The following is a 6,379-nucleotide window of genomic DNA, read 5'->3' on the forward strand; positions in this document are numbered from 1 at the left end:
ATTTCTGTGTACAGAGGCCCCTCATTGTATTTACTTCACATGATGCATACAGTTCAAATAGTTACTACCCCAGACAGAGAAGCAACACAGATCATGTGTAGAGTGAATTTATTTACATGTGCAAATATTATATGTAGAGTTCTGTACATTGCACAGGAGATAATCCCATGACAGATCTCAATTGATTGGATGTCCAAACAGATTCTAGGGGTAGGGAAACATTTCCTAAGACATGTGTTGGAGAGCAATGCATCAGTCAGGAGGTGATCACATTGCCATTAGGTAGGATTGGGCACATTGACAATCCGTAGATCTGATTGGTCAACAGCGGGTGAGTGAAGTGGGAACTTAGGTGGTTCCTGCGACACTGGCAGAATCTTAAACACAGAGCACAGGAGAAACTCTCCATGTGCTACCGACTGAAGGCGCAGGGCTGTTTTGAGAGTAGAAGATGTTTTTTTCTACATTTCAATCCTCTGATGTGTGCGGTACCTCCTGTGCCAGGGGTTGTGCTGGAGTTGGAGTTGAGGGAGGCACACATACATCAGGGGCAGAAGAAGTTGAATCGTAGATCCAACAGCTCTCATCTGTGGTAAAATTCCGTTGACACATTGTGCCACTCCATATTTACAATTCAAGACAGATCTCTCTTACACAGCTTTTCATGGGCCTCTGCATAAGTGCCCTTTCGTGCAGTACATTTCATGGCAAATGCATGCCATGGGTGTTGTTTGGGGTGTCCCCATGCAACATGCATTGAAGCATGCAGAAACTGTTGCATTGTTAGATCTGCATTTTGAGAATATGTCAGGTCCCAATGTCAACCTATGTGTGTGTTTTGAAGTAATGCAATATGCCCAACAATGCAGGCACCCTTGCAGTCATGCTGCATGGACGCCTACATTTTTGAGCTGGTTGCAGCTGTGCATGAAAGGACACATCCTTGTATGGACACATAAACACAAGGTGGGTGCATCTTACTATGGGTGGTGCAGGATGAAGCACGCAAACAAGAGGTGACATGGAGGATGGAAGTGGACAGTTATCCCCTTGCATTACTATTACAATACACAAGGGGAGGCATAGGGACCTGACACATTCCCATACTTACCAATGTGTGAATGTATCAGATTGCAAGACTGACTCAGAGGTAGCATTGTATTGGTACTACACATGAATGGCATTGTTGTGGTCCTATATTTTGTAACTTCCAATGTGTTTTAGAATCAGCAAAAGACATTGGAGGTGGCGGACAAAATTCCTGATTGTTGATGTTGCAGGATGTGTCCATTCCTGCACATGTGCATTCAGACCTGCAACGGAGGCACTCTTACAACGTGCCCCTTGTGTGCCTGTTTAAGTGTTGTACAGCACTTTGTGGCCCATCACCAATGGCACTACCGGGATGCAATGTATATTGGTGACAACTGCACAGTCAAAATGATGCAGCACAGACATTAATAGCACACTGCCCCACCAGACCATCATGTTTACACGACACTCCAGAGGTGCAGTGCGGCAGTCCATATTTCCCTGACCAAGGTAGGCACCTTGCATGCCTTTTAAAGACCTGGTAATTATGTGCACCTTTGACCCTTGATACTGCATGTGTGTGGCATTCCATGTGTGTTGCTGGGAACACAGATAAAGCCCACACTACCTACTTCTGATGCCTTCACAGATGTACATGACTGGGATTACTGTGGGTTTTTGTACCACCTCAGGGGTGCAGTGAAGGTGTCAGATAAGTCTGTGGCATAATTGTTTGGTCCAGTGATTTAATATTACCATTTGTGGTGCTATGTCTATCACACATAGCGGGGCTAAATCATCACTTGTGCCTGCTGTTATGCAGGAAGGTGTCCCTTCATGCACAACTGGAATCATCCACACAACAAAGCCCCCTTGCAGTATGGTACAGGTGTGCCTGCCTAGGCACATCAGCAAAATGTGCAGCAGTGCAGATGGTGATGACAGTAAAGCCCAATCTGCTGTGAGTATGTTGCATTAGTGCCCTTACCCAGTGGTGCAGTCAAGCACATCCTAATCCTGGGTGACCCCCATGTGAAACAGGCCTTGTAAATGATGCCCAATGAGAGTTACACATGCACAGGTGGTACAGTTGCCACAGTAAAGGGAGTGGTGTGAGCAATGATCTGTGCATATAGGAGGGGTCAGTGCTCATTACATGTGTTTAGTCATTGGTGTGCCCCCATGAAACCCTTTGGCATGCATACAGTGCCTCCAATGTGCCTCCCTCTTATGTCATTTGAGAGTTACAACATTGCCCCTTCTGCAACTTACCCTGTGTTTGTTCTCGCTCCTCCAAAGCTGCACTGTCCTGTCCCTGGACTCCTTCCACCAACTCATCCAGGATGATTGCTGCCACCATCTCCTCCAGCTTATCCAGCTGCTCCTGGGGAGCAGGACTTCCACCTCTGGTATGCAGTGCTGCCTTTCGGTTGCTGGCCAGTTTAACTTTTGATCTTTTCTTGCAATAGTGCCAGAACTTTTTACAGTCCACCACAGTTCTTCTGACCTCTGCCACACTGTTGACATTATCTTCTATAGACTGACAACTTGCCTCCTTCCTACCTAATGGCAATTTAGAGCTGAACACCTGACTGAATCGACACTTCCTCTTCCTTTTCCACTTCTCCTGGTATTCTGCCTGGCCATCCTGGCTGGTACCTGGGTCCTTGGGCTCACCCTAGGGTGTCTCATGTCCATAATTCTCCATTTTGAAGTGTTGCAGGCTTCTGTTTGGTGTTTCCGTGGGCTTTTTCTGGACACTTTTAGCCATACGTAATGTGCCGCAAAACAGGTTAATGCCACTTTTTAGGCAATAGCGCCATTTTATTTTGTGACACATTGCAAATATTAGCAACTTTTTTGGTGGCGCTAAGCTTTCTCACCACCATATTGCGCCATATTGTAATTATGGTGCAAACATGGCATTCAGAAATCTCTTAGCGCGGTGTTAATATTTTTAGTGCAAAACTGCGCTTGTGCAGTTTTGAGCCATTTCTTGTAAATCTTGGCTTGTATTTTGCAAAGTAATCATGCTTTTAGACATTCAAAAGAGGTACAAGTGTGAGTTTTTTGCCAGATTATTTAAAAATCCCAAGTGAATGCCAACAGGCACCTTACTGTACCCGACTAAAAGCTCCTATACCCAACTATTTTTAAAATGATACATTTATTAAAGAGGTTGCAACACCCCAAACACCCCCCTCAAGCTATGCCCCTGTGTAGAGCTTCCAATAGTTCTATGCGGTTTTCGGGATGTGAGTAATCACGACAATGTATGCATCTGAAATGAAGGCATCATTCTTTTTGGCTCACCCACGCTCCCACAATTATCCTTAGTGTTCAATGAAAGGGCAGAGCCATCGCACTCAAACAATTCTTACCCCATGTCTTTTTAATCAAGTGCCTACTTTTCCCCTTGTGCAGATTAGAAAAATCTTGAGAACATTTTAGACTTCATCAGTGTAGTTGAGGTAGTTGCCTAAGAGGATAATATGGAAATGGATTCACTGATCTGTCTATTTTGTACTTTAAATGGCGATTGTAACCCCTTCTGAATCATAGGTTTAACATCTTCTGATTATTGTTGCACTTAATATAGTCGGTGTGATGTGTGGTTAACTGCTGGTCTCTTCCATCACATTAAGTTCTTAATTTCTTAACTCTTTCAATTTCATTAGCTTCTCCTGAATTTTAACACTCTTCTTTTTGAGCTTCAGCCAAAATAATCATGTCATCAAATGTGGGTCCGGCTTTGCAAGTTGACCAAAGGGGGACGTAAAAGGACATAAAATATATCTATGCTACCTGTAACCTTGTTGATCCCTCCCACCTTCTTCAAATGTATTGCAAAGTGGGTTGGGGAATTGGTTTGCCAAATGGGTGAAAGCGTGCAAACCATTTGATCAGTATATTACATACATGTAATTGCTTGCTATGTCATGACCTCTTTTTGCAGCCCCATCAAGCAAGGACTCCCCCTTAGCCATGATGTCATGCTGAGGATAAAGTGGTAACTCCTCTGCTTTTCTTGCTGCCTCACCTTCCCTATCCTTCTTCTCTGACTCCTTCATATAACTGACTCATAGCTACCAAGATTCGAAATTACTTATGTGTAACAATTTCATTGTTTCAGTGTACTTATGAGTGATATTCAATGACCAAATGTGTGACACTTAAGAGTGACACGTTCTCACAAGTAAATTCAAGCTGTGAAGTCCCTGGAAACAGGTAAAAATCAGTCATTACATCCACATGAACAACGAGAAGCTGTAAGAAGTTCTTGAAACTGCTGCAAAGCACCCGAAATGGAAGGGCACTAGCCACTCTCTTTCATGTGTTTCATTTGTTTTGTAGCACTCCTCATACCAGTGTAGTGTGTCGGAGGACTTTACATCATACCCACATTATCCAGAGACAACTAATAATATGTGTGTAAATCTCTCTATAAGAAATGTTTCATTTAGCAGTGGGATTACAGGTTGTAGGAATCACGTCATACATACTAGCAGGCACCATATTTGAAAAGTGTTTATCCGGAGAAGCACAAACTCAGATTTTAAAACACACTAGAGTGGTTGGCTTTACTAAAAAAATTTATTTCTACAAAAACCAACCCCTTTTAGCAACATTAGGCTAATGAAAGACAGGGGGTTAAAATACCGTTCTAACCAATACCATGTGGTTTGAATGCAGCACCTTCATGGCAGTTCATATGTAAATGTGCTATGTTAGGGTTGTAACTTAAGAACTGCATGTAGCAATATGATCTATGTGACAAAAGCAGCAACACACAGAGTTAGCTACATAAAATGCAGTGTAGTGGTCTGCATGGCACACGCTACTTCATGATGAGTGAAAACTGCCACTGGAAAAAATGCTGTTCTCGCTCCATCATTAACGTTATTCACTTCCTTCACCAAGATTATTATTCACAAAAGTTATTTTGACATTTTAATTTTTGCATGAAAACTCCTGGACACACAAGGAATTCAGCAGCTTTTATTTCTGAATACACAGCACCTGACCACCCACCCCACCACCGAGCTCAGCGCTATGTGCCGTGGTGAGCAGACGTTCCACAAGAACCAAAAAGATCTCTATGATAAAAGCAATAGCTCACTGCTATAATCCTCATAAAAGGTTTGTGATAAAAGTGTGGTATTCGTTCTTTGCAACAGGATAATTAACCCTTGGTACTACTAGCCATGCTGAGGGTCAGCACTGCCAGTAGACAACAAATCTCCGACTTCTCAGCAGCAACATTAACTTAACTGTATACCTCAGAGCCTCACAGCTCTGTGCTGCAGTGGCCTGCTGCCTCATGCCGCCCTGAAGTGTCCATGAGTCACACTGGCTGCAGACAGTTGCTGTGGACCTCATGATTGAAGTGTGTCACTGTGATAAGATGATGGAGTGATGACATTGCTGTCTTGACGTGAGAGATGTGCTGTGTACCTTTTAAAGACACTCAGCAGCTCTGCTCTCGTGACCAAACATAAAGTTAACCTTCACACCCCTCTACACATACACACAACAGGGCATCAGAACATGCCCTGAGGTCAGGGAGGACAACTGAACTCTGACGGGTGACATCAATTTCTGGGGGCCCTAGTCCATCGGCTGGAAATTGAAATAAAAAACACATCCTGCTGAGGCAGCCTGCACCGAGTCCAGACCATGCAGCATTATAGTGAGACAGAGTATGTCCACATGCACCGACTTGAGAGGTGTCACCGCCTCCATTCTGGAGGTGGACGCAGATTAAAGATAGAAAGAACTGTCAGTTTCCATTCTGATCCTTTGCATATAATGCAGCCTGCGGCCATCAAAATGTGCCAGTGGCACTAACAGGGGACGGGTGTGGTGACGGTTGCTGAAAAATCGCAATACAGGCACCGCCCTGAAATCACTTGGCTGTCTCTATACTTACTGCTACCAGCACTGAGGCAGCTGCAGCAGATCTCAGTTATTTACAAATCAGTTCAGTCAGCTGAGGCCAGCCACCGTGGTAGTCGGAACTCAAAGTGAGAGCAGGCTGCTACTGTTCAAGGTCACTTTCAACACACAGACCTATAGTAGTATGAGGTCAGTGCAATTTTTGCACTCTGTGCTGGCATCTGCCCCCAATTCCTCAAGACACTGCAGGTCATATAGAATGCAGCTGCCAGACTCATCTTAGACCTCCCCTAAAGATCCCACATCACCACCTATCTCAGGAACCTCCCCTGTCTCCCCATACTGAAGAGATGCCAGTTCACAATTTTCACACACACCTACAAAGCCTTGCACAACCAGGGTCTAACTTACATCAACCACAGCGTGAACTTCCACAAGTCCTCCTGTGCTC

This window comes from Pleurodeles waltl, chromosome 8 (genome assembly GCF_031143425.1).
Source record: "Pleurodeles waltl isolate 20211129_DDA chromosome 8, aPleWal1.hap1.20221129, whole genome shotgun sequence".
In the NCBI taxonomy this organism is placed as follows: domain Eukaryota; kingdom Metazoa; phylum Chordata; class Amphibia; order Caudata; family Salamandridae; genus Pleurodeles; species Pleurodeles waltl.